We start from the raw sequence: 16,119 nt of genomic DNA, 5'->3' as shown, positions 1-16,119 counted from the left end.
TGGAGATGCGGAATGGTAATTTCCTTCTCAGTAGGGTTTGTTCTTAGTGTTTCAATTAGTATTTTCTTCTTGGGATTTCAAGATGTCGAATACACTCTGTGCTCAATGACTGCAAACTGCCTCAGATGTTGTCTTATATTTTCATAGAATGATTGCAGTGAGATTTTGATATTTTTGGGGGGCCTAGCCGCCACATCCTTTTTAGTGAGTGACGTGCAGTCAGGGTAGACAGGGGAAGCCAGTGCTTACCCTGTGATAATCGAATAACATGTTATGTCACGCCTAGTCCTGCGCTCGACATCGCCAGGATATTACGCACACCTGTTCCCCATCATTACGCACACCTTTATTTGGCCCTCAGTTGACATCAGTCATTGGGTAGTATTGTTTCCTCTCACGTTCAGTACGCTTCTCATGTTTGTTCATATTTATCGGTTCATTATTAAACTAAATTTCTGCACCTGCTTCCTGACTCCCGGCGTATAGTTACAAAATACTACATCAACAAATGGAAGCAGCAGAAAATCCAGACATCTCCCAGAGAGTCGGCGAACAGGGAGACCTAATCCGCCAACACCACGACCAACTGGTGCAACTGGGTACGGCTATGGATGAGGTCCTCCGTATTCTCCAACGCCTCGACATCATCCGAGGGGCGTACCCTCCAACCAGCGGAGGACCCTTTACCACGAATCGTTCCAGCGAACCAGAGTGGCTGTTGACCTGGGCACACACATCCCTCACTGCTGGACACACAGGTATCACCCTCACTATCCAATCCCTCTCCAAGAAGTACTGGTGGCCCACCTTGGCGCAGGACATCGCCCACTATGTCAGCTCATGCTCCGTATGTACCCAATCCAAATCTCCCTGGCATGCTCCTGTAGGGAAACTACTTTCCCTTCCCGTGCCTCAGTGACCTTGGTCACATCTGTCAATAGACTTTGTAACCGCCTTTCTGGTTATTATTGACAGATTCTCTAAATCCTGCCGTTTTATCCCTCTCTTTGGTCTACCTACCACTCTCCAGGTCGCTGAGGCACTATTCCAGCAGGACTTCCGGTACTTCCGTAGGACATCGTTTCCGACTGTGGTCCCTAGTTCACATCACGGGTCTGGAAAGACTTTATGGAGAAGCTGGGGGTCACAGTCAGCCTCACATCCAGGTACCGGACTCAGTTCAACGGGCAGGTGGAGAGGACCAACCAGGAGCTGGGGAGGTTCCTAAGGAGTCACTGCCAGGACCGGCAGAGGGAGTGGGACCGGTTCCTTCCCTGGGCAGAATATGCCCTGAACTCACTTCGACACGCCTCCACCGGGCTAGCGTCCTGGGATATCAGCCGGCCCTGGCTCTGTGGACTCCTAGCCAGACCGAGGCTCCTGTAGTGGACGAGTGGTTCCAGCGTGCAGAGGAAGTGTGGAATGCCGCACACTTGAGGCTCCAGCGGGTTGTCCGCCTTCAGAAGGATCAGGCGGACAGCCACAAGGCGGACAGCCACCGCAGTGAGGCTCCCATGTTTCATCCTGGTGATCACTTCATTTTTATCTCAGTTTTATCTCCATTTCAGAAGCAGCGATGCATAGTAGGTTATTTCAATCTCAGCGGATCCCTATCAAGATGGAAAATGACAGCCCCTCTGTGATACCTCCATGTTCAGCTCAAATTCTCATGCACACCATCTGATCTACATAATTACGTGGTGCAGGCTCTGGCTCCTTGGGGATGTTTCCAACAACCCCTTATATCCAACTGCCTTGTTTCCCCACATTCTTGCTTGTCAATCTTCGATGCGTGTCAGCTACAGGGATCATGGATGCATGCACTACCTTTGTTAATGCATAAAAGGAGCGAGAGAGTGTCACCCAGTCCAATTGCATTATAGAATGAAAAGCAATGCCTTTTTCCTGAGGACGACAGGGAGAGCCCTTGTGTTTGCAAAGACCATTGTTTTGCATTCTCATTCTTTCATCCTCTACAGTGCTAAAACCACTCCTGAATACCTCAAGTAAATGCCCGCTCCTTGACTGAGCATTCTCTCAGCTGTGTTTCCTTTGGGTGCTATGATGGTTTAGGATACCCAGAAGACACAATACTTCAGAACAGGTGAAGAAACGTGACGTCTTTTCCCTGCATGTGGAAATGCTCTTGAAAGCTCCTGTGGTACTGTCGACGTTATCATAAGTACCTGCAGAGTACGAGTCATTTGTGTCCTTATAAATATACAACTCTCCTATGGACACAAACTATATAGGCGATAAAATGCATCCCTTCTGCACACATAGGGAAACGGAGGCGAGAACAGCGGAGTGTGAGGAGCGGAGGGAGGTCATAAACTTCTCAGTGGACTGAATCTTTTTTTTTTCCCTCTATCATTTCTTTCCTCTCCTTTCTGCTACTGCTCCTGGAAGTGGCCAGTCAGCAGAAAGGGATCACTTTGTGTTAGAGAGAGCGGGGGAGGGGGTTACAGAAAAAGTGTCTTGTCAGAAATAAGTTCCTGCTTCTCCACTCAGCAGTTGACAGATACAAGGCAGGCAGGGAATGAATAGTGTGTTTCTGTACAGGCCATAACCCCCGCCTCCACTACACACACACACACACACACACACACACACACACACACACACACACACACACACACACACACACACACACACACACACACACACACACACACACACACACACACACACACACACACACACACACACACAATGTAGCGGCGCAAACTGTCACGAACCGGCTCGAAGCCCGTAACAAAAAGGCAGACAATGTGGAGATAAAATATATTTAAGAAGTGAAGTAATAAACAATTGGCGTATGTAGTCAGTAGTGTAAGTGAGTGGTTGCGTGCATAGATGTGATAATGAGGGATGTTGAAAGGTGCCAAAGGAAACAAAGGAAACAAAGGAAATGTACACAAAAATGCCAAAATCAAACAGTGTGACTGCATGGAGAGAGTCTCCTCAGTGAATGGGGAAAAGGACTAAATCCAATCAAATTTTTATTTTGTCACATACACATGTTTAGCAGATGTTAATGCGAGTGTAGCAAAACGCTTGGCAAGTAGCGAAATGCACATGTGTGTGCCATTTTGCTCCTGGCTCCGCCCACCGGCATCCTAATAAGGAAAACAAGAGCAAAGAGAAAGAATACCTCAGACAGAGTGGGAGGGTCGTCACAAAGCCATATTACAACCTATGTGTTGTGATAATTGTGCTGTTTGCTCTATAACCTGTCAGTTCATATGTCTTGCCACCGTGATATCTAAGCTTAAAGGCCAAGACAATAAGAAGACACAGTGGCAGAATATATTCGACCACACTGCTGTTCCCTCACAAACCGGAGAGCACTATTCCAGCACCATTTCAACATCAAATCAACGAAGCTTAATCTAATACAGTGACAACTAAAAGATACCAAAAACGATTTAGTTCAATCAACGTAAGCTAAATATGTGGTTGTCCATGTTTCTGCTTTCTCTGTGCGTATGTGTGTGTGTGTGTGTGTGCGTGCGTCCGTGAAAGTTTGTGCAAGTAGAAATAAAAACATGTTGACTCAGCCTACTTGTAGAGAAACGCCAATGCCATCCTCTCTTTCATGTTGACTTAATGGTCTATTACTCTGTCATACAGTACACACTTTAAGGCTACCTGGCTAAAATGCTAGCCTAACTTTCTTTCACAGGCAACGTTAGCTAGTTAACATTAACCTTCTACATCTAGCTACATATTGAACTTCCATCCTCTCGGGCCAGGGGCACAATGTATGAATTAATAATTGGATCAGAATCACCGTTATAATCATTGGCCAGTACGGAGAATTAAGTAAAACCACAAATCCAAATCCTTATCTTCACCTATGGCTAATTTAGGAAACTGACAATTTTAGTTAGCTAGCCACTGGAGGACAAGAACACAATGAGATGCAACAATTCAAGTTGTTTCTGTCAATGACCTATGCTCAGTTTGTTACGCCCAGCGACACAGGGGAACCGAAGAGCAGACTCAGATGAGGAAACAGGGATGAGTGAACCAAAATATTTATTGTTACACAGGGCGATATGGAGTGCACATCCGGGGAAGCTCGGATGAGTTGCAGAAAAACCAGATGTGGAGACTGAGGTCAGAGTTAGCTAAGTAGAACAGGGTAAACAGGTCCTGAGGGGAATCCAAGGTAGTGGTGGTGAGTAAAATCCAGAGCAAGGTAGTTGGGTGGTGAGATGTGGGACAGGAACCAGAGACAGAGCGTTAACTGCAATGAGAGGATAAACTGTGTCAGGCAGGGAAACAGGCACAGCAGAGTAACGGATCTTGAATAATCATAAATTGCTAGAATCATGAACTGACTGAGCAGAGATTACGATCTGGCAGAGTGGAAGCGGCAGGACTGAGTATTTGTAGAGGTCTTGATTATGGAACGAGTTGCAGCTGGAAGGGATCTGCTCTGACTACAGCACACCTGTCTCCAACCACACAATCACACAGAGAGGGAGAGGGAGAGAGAGAGAGAGTACAAGGGGAGTTAGTGCAGGTCAAGAAGACACCAGATGAACACCAGAGGGCGTAGCAGGAGCAGATGTGACAGTTTAGCTCAATGCTGATTGGCTACTATTTTATACATTTTTATCAAGGAAGGCCAAAAGCTCGCTGCCTTCCCTCCCTTACGCTTATCTCATGTGTAACTCTGTGTTGTTGTTTTTGTTGAACTGCTTTGCTTTATTTTGGCCAGGTCGCAAGTGTATATGAGACCTTGTTCTCAACTGGCCTACCTGGTTAAATAAAGGTGAAATAAAAAAAATAAAAAAATATTCAATACTACGGAAAGCAACAATGTCATACTCTTGCTTCCCTTGGCATCCATGAATACACACCACTGTCGATATCCCCTAGTCATTTCAAACAGATTTCGGGAGGTGTTTTGCAAACTCACTCACAGCACAACCGGAAGTGGTGAAAAATACAATTAATTAAAGCTATTTTTTTGGTTATCAGCTACGTGTTGGAGGCAGTGTGGACAAATAGTTATTGATACACTCCAATCCTCTCCACTTAAATTGACAGATCGTCTTTTAGCAGGAGCAAGGAAATGTGTAACAAAATGCTGGAAAAATGAACATGCACCTTCAAAAGATATGTGGTTAGGTCTATGCGGGGAACTTGCTGACATGGAGAGAATTACATCAGTCTTGCAACATAGACAGCAGAGGTATGAAGGTGTCTGGTCAGAGTTCCTGACATATCGTACGGGACTTATTCTGTCATTTATGGGCTTTTTGTTTGTTTCTGTTGTTTTTGTGTGGCTTAATCCAAATTGTATACTTATTCAGACTCTTGGAAATATTTGCTCTATACAGCCAAAATGAACCCTTAACATGTGAATGTAACTATGCTCCTTAGTAAAGACAGCAAAGATAAGTTGTGTACGTATGGTACATGTTCTTTAAGTGTTCTTCAATAAAAATATTTTTGGTTGAAAACTGTGGCCCTACATTATTAATTGATTAGCAATTGCTTATGATGATGCTGTATATGCTTTATTGACAAGCTAAAGCCACGGCTTCATGCATTCTGGCCCATTAATTACAACGCTTTCTACCCAGTATACAGTTCTGTTGATGACCAGCCCCTCTTACAACATGGTGCACCATGGATCAAGATTTCCAACATAACATTGCAACCCTATAGCCCTCAAATTCAAATCTGGACTTTGAAGCCAGTTCTGCTGCTTTTTTTTCTCTCTCAATCTTCCCAGCTAACCAGGGACTGTTTTAGAGCTGGGACTCCAGGTGGGTGCAATTCATTATCAGGTAGAAGAGAAAACCAGCAGGCTCCGGACCTCGTATGGTAAGATGAATACCCTTGACCTATAATATTCTATCCTGTCCTATCTGCACTGATTCTATCTTGGACTGACCCTACGTACTGTACACTAGACTATACATACAAACAATATACACACAGTCACTCGCACACACTACATTGACACTCTCACACAAAAACCCTACACATTCGCATACACTACAGACGCCCACGCACACATAACACACACACGCAGACCGAGACAACACAAACACACACATACACATTACACACACACACTCATCATTTGCTGCTGCTGCTCTGTTCTTTATTTTGCTCTTATTATGATCTATCTGGATGCCTAGTTACTTTATCCTGCATTCGGAAAGTATTCAGACCCCTTGACTTTTTCCACATTTTGTTACGTTCCATCCTTATTCTAAAATGGATTTAAAAAAAATCCTCATCAATCTACACACAATACCTCATAATGACAAAGTGAAAACAGGCTTTTAGATTTTTTAGCAAATTTATAAAAAAATTTAAAACAGAAATACCTTATTTTCATAAGTATCCAGACCCTTTGCAATGAGACTCAAAATTGAGCTCAGGTGCATCCTGTTTCCATTGATCATCCTTGATGATTCTACAGCTTTATTGGAGTCAAGAACACAGTGGTCTCCATCATTCTTAAATGGAAGAAGTTTGGAACCTCCAAGACTCTTCCTAGAGTTGGCCGCCCGGCCAAACTGAGCAAACCGGGGAGAAGGGCCTTGGTCAGGGAAGTGACCAAGAACCCGATGATCACTCTGACAGAGCTCCAGAGGTCCTCTATGAGATGGGAGAAACTTCCAGAAGGACAACCATTTCTGCAGCACTCCACCAATCTGGCCCTTATGGTAGAGTGGCCAGACAGAAGCCACTCCTCAGTAAAAGACACATGACAGCCCGCTTGGAGTTTGCCAAAAGACACCTAAAGTCTCTCACATGAGAAACAAGATTCTCTGGTCTGATGAAACAAAAATGTAACTCTTTGACTTGAATGCCAAGCGTCACATCTGGAGGAAACCTGGCACCATCCCTAAGGTGAAGCATGGTGGTGGCAGCATCATGATGTGGGGATGTTTTTCAGCGACAGGGACTGGGAGACTAGTCAGGATTGAGGGAAAGATGAACGGAGCAAAGTACAGAGAGATCCTTGATGAAAACCTGCTCCAGAATGCTCAGGACCTCAGACTGGGGCGAAGGTTCACCTTCCAACAGGACAACGCAAAAGTGGCTTCGGGACAAGTCTCGACAAATATCCTTGAATGGCTCAGCCAGAGCCCGGACTTGAACTTGATTGAACATCTCTGGAGAGACCTGAAAATGATTGTGCAGCGACGCTCCCCATCCAACCTGACAGAGCTTGAGAGGATCTGCAGAGAAAAATGAGAGAAGCTCCACAAATACAGGTGTGCCAAGTTTGTAGCGTCATACCCAAGAAGACTTGAGGCTGTAATCGCTTCCAAAGGTGCTTCAACAAAGTACTGAGTAAAGGGTCTGAATACTTATGTAAATGTGATATTTCAATTTATGTTTAATAAGTTAAACATTTCTTAAAACCTGTTTTCGCTTCGTCATTATGGGTTATTGTGTGTAGATTGATAAAAAAAAGTAATCCACTTCAGAATAAGGCTGTAACAAAATGTGGAAAAAGTTAAGGTGTTTGAATACTTTCTAAATGCACTGTTTCTACCTCAAATACCTCATACCTCTGCACATTGATATAGCACTGGTACTCCCTTTATACAGTGCATTCAGAAAGTATTCAGACCCCGTGAGTTTTTCCACATCTTGTTACGTTGCAGCATTATTCTAAAATGGATAAAATAAAAATGTTTCCTCATCAATCTACACACAATACCACACATTTTTCCACATTCATTGCAAATAATTAACAGAAATACCTTATTTACATAAGTATTCAGATCCTTTGCTATGAGACTTGAAATTGAGCTCAGGTGCATCCTGTTTCCATTGGATGTTATATCCATTGGATGTTATTACAAGTTGATTGGAGTCCACCTGCGGTAAATTAACTTGATTGGACATTATTTGGAAAGGCACACACCTGTCTTTATAAGGTCCGACAGTTGACAGTGCATGTCAGAGCAAAAACCAAGCCATAATGTCAAAGGAATTGTCCGTAGAGCTCCGAGACAGGATTGTGTTGAGGCACAGATCTGGGGAATGGTACCAAAAAATGTCTGCAGCATTGAAGGTCCCCAAGAACACAGTGACCTCCTTTGTCATTATGGGTTGTTGTGTGTAGATTGATGAGGGAAAAAAAACGATTTAATCCATTTTTAGAAAAGGCTGTAACCTAACAAAATGTGGAAGAAAGTCAATGGGTCTGAATACTTTCCGAATACACTGTATAGCTCCATTCTACTGTATTGTACTTTATTTGACTGTTTTCTAAACTTTTTGAATAAGGCTCATGAGCAAGCCTCTCGCGCTAAAGTCTACACCAGTTGTACTCGGTGCGTGTGACAAATAACATTTCTTTCCATTTTCCTGTTTTTTGTGTTCTATCACTCACGTTGTGTATGGTGTCCAGTTGTTGCTTACCCAAACTCTGACAAACCTAAGAGGGCAAAATGTTTTACACTACTAAGAAATGGGTCCCCTCATCCCAGGCTAGGGTGTGAATGAAGATAAAAGGATCCGATCTAGGACGGCTAAACCATAAAACCATTTACTCTACTGATGTGAGTGTTAGACGGTGCTATAGATTTTTCGATCCCTTTTTGTATTACAGTATTCAGGCCAATGTTGCTTGCCCAGGTTGTAACTAGGGCTGTGACGATACTAGTATCGCAATATTCGCAATCAAATGAAAACATGAAGCAGACTAAACTCATTTGGTCCTTTAAAAACCTGCTGTGCGTAAAATATTGTGTGATATAGCTTGGAAAATAAATACATGTGACTTCCAATGACGACATTATGACGTTTATTTCTAACGTAAGGGCTGATTTTGCTCAAGTAAAACCCACTTCTTGCTTTGTTTCTTAGCCACTATACTAACAAGTATGGCGATGCAGGAATCGTTCCCGCCCTAGCTGTGACCGTGACAGATTTGTGACAGACTCTCTATGTCAATGAGTAAGACTATCCCACCATTCACACCATATCAATAGATCTAGAAAGTCATCTTGAGGTGTTGCTACAATATGAGAAGCTCCACTTTGAGCCTTGATCGATTTCATTTGCCAGTTTAAAAAAATAAAACACGTACTCACAGTGTATACATTTGAAAAACTTGACAGCGATGTCACAAAAAGTATTTCCATTGTGGTCCCTAAATTCCATGGTGCTAAAACATTAACACATTATATAGATACAGACATGAAACAATTGTTCTAGTCTTTGATCATCAGCCAGCTTTTGACATTGTTTTTAAACAAAGTTATGGTCGGCATGGCTTTGAGTTGCTGTAGTAGTTTGTTCCACTCAACAGCGTCGGTATATAAAAAGGTGTTCTCACCTGATAGACTCTTACATTTAAAATGGCAATATCAGAGTCTCTGTCTCTGGTGTTGTATTGGTGGACATCTCTAATATGAGTAAAATAATTCCATATGTACCTGGGGACTGAGTCAGTAATAATTAGGTGGACCAGACCAAATTGAATTGATATTACCCTTTTCTCTACAGATTGCCAGCCTAGCTCCTTAAAAGGCTTTACCTCCAGATCCATCTCATAGCAAATGAAATTATTGTACTGCACCTCATGAATTCATTGAATCAGGTCCGGCTGAAATGGGAGCCTTGGCTATTCTCGTTAGTTCCGTTCATTACCCATTTCAGTCCCGTCTAATGCATCTTACCCTCTCCCCTCCCTAGTAATCCTTAGATTGGACTTGGGTGATCAGTGGGATTCAGTGCACTCTGGGACTGAGGGAACATACTGAGGCTCTCATCAACTTTGTTTTGACTGCTTTGTCAGGGGAGATCGCTTTTGATGTGCTTTTTTTTGTCAAATTTCTCAGAATGGGCTTTTTAAATAATGTGTTTATGCATTTTTAGCCATTGGCCAATACTGTCTGCAACAGAGGTATATCCCATGTTTTCTCATAGAGAATACCCATAGTGGGGCCACACGTCAACCTCATCACCCACAAGCAGAGAAACATAGACAGATCTTTGCCATAAGCTACAATCAGTGCTTGTGTGCCATTTAAATGCTTCCCCCCTTTTGACATGATGACATTTACAGCGGCGTGTCTGCTTGAGTTCTCTACTCTGGTAACCGTGCTGGTGTGGGACAATGCCTTTCCTGGTTGTCTATCAAATCTACCTCCCCCCCATCCGTCGAAGATACCCTGACTGACTGAGTGTCAGGCCCCCCTCAGTTGTGGGGAGGGTTCCCGTTCCGCAGAGCAGCGCGATGCTCTGACAGCTAATGGAGTCAGGCTTAATTGGAACATGCAGTATGTAATGGAGTGTGTCGGATGGGTTCTGGGGCAGTCAGATGTATGGAGTGGGAGATGGGTTCTGGGGCAGTCAGATGTATGGAGTGGGAGATGGGTTCTGGGGCAGTCAGATGTATGGAGTGGGAGATGGGTTCAGGGGCAGTCAGATGTATGGAGTGGGAGATGGGTTCAGGGGCAGTCAGATGTATGGAGTGGGAGATGGGTTCTGGGGCAGTCAGATGTATGGAGTGGGAGATGGGTTCTGGGGCAGTCAGATGTATGGAGTGGGAGATGGGTTCTGGGGCAGTCAGATGTATGGAGTGGGAGATGGGTTCTGGGGAAGTCAGATGTATGGAGTGGGAGATGGGTTCTGGGGAAGTCAGATGTATGGAGTGGGAGATGGGTTCTGGGGCAGTCAGATGTATGGAGTGGGAGATGGGTTCTGGGGCAGTCAGATGTAAGGAGTGGGAGATGGGTTCTGGGGAAGTCAGATGTATGGAGTGGGAGATGGGTTCTGGGGAAGTCAGATGTATGGAGTGGGAGAGGGGTTCTGGGGAAGTCAGATGTATGGAGTGGGAGATTGGTTCAGGGGCAGTCAGATGTATGGAGTGGGAGATGGGTTCTGGGGCAGTCAGATGTATGGAGTGGGAGATGGGTTCTGGGGCAGTCAGATGTATGGAGTGGGAGATGGGTTCTGGGGCAGTCAGATGTATGGAGTGGGAGATGGGTTCTGGGGCAGTCAGATGTAAGGAGTGGGAGATGGGTTCTGGGGCTGGAGAGAGAAAGAGAGGTGGTGGTAAATGTGGGAGTGAGAGGAGTGGAGTGAGGGATGGGTTTTAGGTTAAGAAGAGGGGTGGCGTGAGTGAGGGACGGGTTTTGGGGTGGAAGAGGTATGGAGTGAGGCATTGCTTCTGGGGTAGTGACTTAGAGATACAGTGGTAGATGGGTTGTGGGAGGGAGAGAGGAGTGGAGTGGAGTGAGGCATGGGTTTTTGGGTAGTGAGAGGTATAAAGAGATGGTTCTGGGGTGGGAGAGGGGTAGAGTGAGAGATGGCTTTTAGGGAGGGAGAGAGGGGAGGAGTGATGGATGTGGGAGAGTGGGTGAGGAATGGTTCTGCTAGAGCCCAAGGTATGAAGTGGGAGATGGGTACTGAGTTGGGAGAGAGGGGTAGATGAGTCTGATACTGCATGTCTGCATCACTGCCTTGTGATAAAAATAGCTTGCAAATGGAGGAATGGATAAAACTGAGTTCTGGAGATGACTTCCGAGGGGAATCCATTATGGATACGTAGCCCGTGAGAGAGAGAGAGAGCTGGCAAAAATGATTGGATCTTGGACTTTATTTATCTCATATGTATGCATTTATGCATGATCTATTTTAATTATTATTCATACATGCAGCAGCTGAGGCCCTGCCGTGATCCTGTCAGCAGGTATCCAGCAGTAAATCCACAGACCACCTCCCTCATGAGGAGAGAGACTGAGACGACCACTGGGTGTCACTCTTCCATCTTGGCATTCTCATGAGTGGCAAAATTGCCATCGTCAGAAGAGAAATATCCTCCTGACATTTCATAACTCTTCGCAATTTGCACAGTTGGGGGGAGATGAGTCAACATAGAAGCCAACTTCAAAGACAGATAAATATTTGTTTCAATCAGACATGTATCGTTTTCCAAAGTGTAAAAGTGTTATTGTTCCCATATTAAGATAGTACTGTACTAATCACTGCTAAGCTACAGTTAAACACAAATAAATCCTCTCTGTGACAGAGTATTGTCGTGTTTTTCCTCCGTGTAAGGAGATGCACCGTTAGGAGTTGTATCTAAGGTGCCAAATGACTGGACAGGAGGATGGTAGACAGTTGCAACTAGTTTTATTTCCTTTTCAAGCAAAGATGAACAGATGTGTACAGTGCCAGAGTCCCCAAAAAATGAAAAAAAATAGAAAGTGGAGAAAATAAAGTTACAAAAAAATGTATAAACTTCAAATAACTTGTCCCAACATAAAGACAAAAAACCATAAGGAGAAACTGAACTCTTGCACTGTGTTAGCTTAGCATTTTAGACTTAGACGAGGCGAGACGAGCCAGCCCAGCCTGCCCTCTTGGCACTCCAGCTCTAACCGGCCCTGTGTGGTCAGGCTCTTATACCATGCAGATGTGGAACAAGCCAACATTTCAATTTGCTTGAAATGTCATGTTACATACATTGACAAATCATTTTGAACTTCCTGAGTAATTAGAAAATTACATGATTACAATTCACTCATGAACTTGGACTAGCCCACCGTCAAAACAGTGGCAGGAACCCATTCATAAAAAGGGTCGGAATGCGACGTCACTTCCTTCCCAGGATGAGATGCGGAAGCGAATGGAATGTGCACATGAAGATAAGTGCAAATATTAACACACAGAGCACAACATAACGATTGGTAACAATACTAGCTGAGCGGTCTAATAATGGGACAAGAGATTGCAAAAATGTGTTGTGCGTTTCTTCTGTTACAGCTTACGGTGTGCCTGCCCCGACCCTGAACACATTGCACATGCGGTGCTCTGCTACACATTATACACACCGGTGCTCAATAACCAATTAAATACTACCTTTATGTCTATAATCAGTTATGCTAGATGGTGACGGGATGAGAACCTGTTACATCCTCCCGGAAACGACTGCATTTACCCTCTCAGCCTTCTGCTTCACGGGGGCAGTGACAGCTCGCTTACACAACAGCTATAGGGACCCCTCTCCAGGCACACCGTCCCACGAGACCCCATTGGGAAGATGTATCACTCTCAGATAAACTATTTGTATCTTAGTCCCTTTTTGTGGTGTTACAAGCCAACAGCCGCAGCTATTGGGGGGAGGAAGGGGGGTAGTGTGACAAGGTAAATGAAGTGTGGAGGGTTTGGAGGGGGCTTCTCTTATGCACAGAACTGCAAAAAAGAGACCAGGTCTGGGGATTGAGTGGGGATTTTTCCAGCAATGCTTAAAACGTTTTATCTATTGAGGGTGGGCCATCTCATCAGTACATGGGCGGATTGGCCGTCGGGCAATTCTGACAAATGCCGGAAGGGCTGGACCATCTTTTATTAGGGTGGGCTGGTCGAAATTGACCCACGCCCCACCAAAACATACATATAATAAATTATAAATGGACACGGCCTGCGGCCCATGTGTCTTTTTTTTTATTTCATTTGCGCTATTTCTCTGTTGTCATAGTAATCTACTCTGAGTATACCAACAATTAGGAGCACCTTCCCTCAGAACAGCCTCAGAACAGCATGGACCCTACAAGGAGTTGAAAGCGTTCCATAGGTACACTGGCCTAGGTTGACCCCAATGCTTCCCACAGTTATGTCAAGTTGGCTGGATGTCCTTTGGGTGGTGGACCATTCTTGATGCACACGGTAAACTGTTGAGCGTGAAAAACCCAGCAGCGTTGCAATCATGACACAAACCGGAGTGCCTGGCACCTACTACCATACCCCGTTCGAAGGCACTTAGATCTTCTGTCTTGCCCATTTACCCTCTGAATGGCACACATACACAATCCATGTCTCAATTGTCTCAAGGCTTAAAAATCCTTATTGAAGTAGATTTAACAAGTGACATCAATAAGGGATCATAGCTTTCTTTTGGATTCACCTGGTCAGTCTATGTCATGGAAAGAGTGTTCTTAATGTTTTGTATACTCAAATTGAGCATTTGGCTGACCAGTGGGCAATGACCAACCCCCCCATACCAAGATGGGCCAGCCCGGTTTTCTGATTGGCTAACACGGAACCCAAACCGGCTGCGCGCATGCGCCATCGTGCGCCATCATGCATACATTTATTTTGTCCCCCTACACCAAACGCATTCACGACATGCAGGTTAAAATATCAAAACAAACTCTGAACCAATTACATTAATTTCGGAACAGGTCGAAAAGCATTAAATATTTATGGCAATTTAGCTAGTTAGCTTGCACTTGCTAGCTAATTTGTCCTATTTAGCTAGCTTGCTGTTGCTAGCTAATTTGTCCTGGGATATAAACATGGAGTTGTTATTTTACCTGAAATGCACAAAAGGTCCTCTACTCCGACAATTAATCCACACATAAAACGGTCAACCGAATCGTTTCTAGTCATCTCTCCTCCTTCCAGGCTTTTTAATCTTTGAACTTATACGGTGATTGGCATCTAAACTTTCATAGTATTACTACACCGACAGACAACACAGTTCGTCTTTCAATCACCCACGTGGGTATAATCAATGAGAAGATGGAACGTGGGTACCTGCTTCTATAAACCAATGAGGAGATGGGAGAGGCAGGACTTGCGGCGCACACACACACATGCACGCAAGGATGTGAACACACACACACTACATAGGTTTGATGTCTTCACTATTATTCTACAATGTAGAAAATAGTACAAATAAAGAAAAACCCTTGAATGAGTAGGTGTATCCAAACTTTTGACTGGTACTGTACATAGACATGGAATCACTGGCCACTTTAAATAATGGAACACTATTCACTTTAATAATGTAAATATAATAATACATACTGCTTTACTCATCTCACGTGTATATACTGTATTCTATTCCACTGTATTTAGTCATTTGCACTCCGACATTGCTCGTCCTAATATTTATATATTTCTTAGTCCCATTCTTTTACTTTTAGATTTGTGTATTGTTGTGAATTGCTAGATACTACTGTACTGTTGGAGCTGTAGGAACACAAGCATTTTGCTACATCCGCAATAACATCTGCTAAATATGTGTATGTGACCAATAAAATCTGATTTGATTTGATGAGAAAGCTGTATGACAATTTTGAGCCATAATTGTGACAAATGGTAGGTGGGCTTTAAATACTGTAAGAAGAGCTGAAACTATTCTCCGCCTGGCTGGGTGAGTTTTGACACATTTAAGCAGCAACACCAGAGGTAAAGTGTGCATGGCAACTGCCCCCAGAGTGTGTGTGTGTTCACATCCTTGCGTGCATGTGTGTGTGTGCCTGCCTGCCTGCCTGTGTGTTTGTGTGCCTAACTGTGTTGATCTCATAGATAGAGGGCTGGGGGATTTAAGTGGTTCCAGGGTGGGTCTGGTCAGGAGCGCAGACGGGCTTAGAGAGACCCTCTCTCTGTCCGTTTCTCCCTCAGACAGTGTTCATTACTGAGCCTCTTGTTTTTCTCCCTGTTTGCAGCCAATGGACCATTAGGCTGTTGAGCGCAGGGCAGTAAATCGCATCGGGCAGCAACCTGAGCTTGCTCGTTTCCTCTACGAAACAGATTTTTTTGTTGTCTTAAATGATTTGTGCCATTTGATCTTACAGTAAAACACACACTCCAAATGTATGAACAAAGTTCAGACAAAGATACTGTACCACCATGTAAGAGAAACAAAGATACTGTACCACCATGTAAGAGAAACAAAGATATTGTACCACCATGTAAGAGAAACAAAGTTACAGTACCACCATGTAAGAGAAACAAAGATATTGTACCACCATGTAAGAGAAACAAAGATATTGTACCACCATGTAAGAGAAACAAAGATACTGTACCACCATGTAAGAGAAACAAAGATACTGTACCACCATGTAAGAGAAACAAAGATACTGTACCACCATGTAAGAGAAACAAAGTTACTGTACCACCATGTAAGAGAAACAAAGATATTGTACCACCATGTAAGAGAAACAAAGATACTGTACCACCATGTAAGAGAAACAAAGATACTGCACCACCATGTAAGAGAAACAAAGTGACTGTACCACCATGTAAGAGAAACAAAGATATTGTACCACCATGTAAGAGAAACAAAGATATTGTACCACCATGTAAGAGAAACAAAGATACTGTAAC

Source organism: Salmo salar, chromosome ssa10 (genome assembly GCF_905237065.1).
Source record: "Salmo salar chromosome ssa10, Ssal_v3.1, whole genome shotgun sequence".
In the NCBI taxonomy this organism is placed as follows: domain Eukaryota; kingdom Metazoa; phylum Chordata; class Actinopteri; order Salmoniformes; family Salmonidae; genus Salmo; species Salmo salar.
This window is presented reverse-complemented; position numbering follows the sequence as displayed.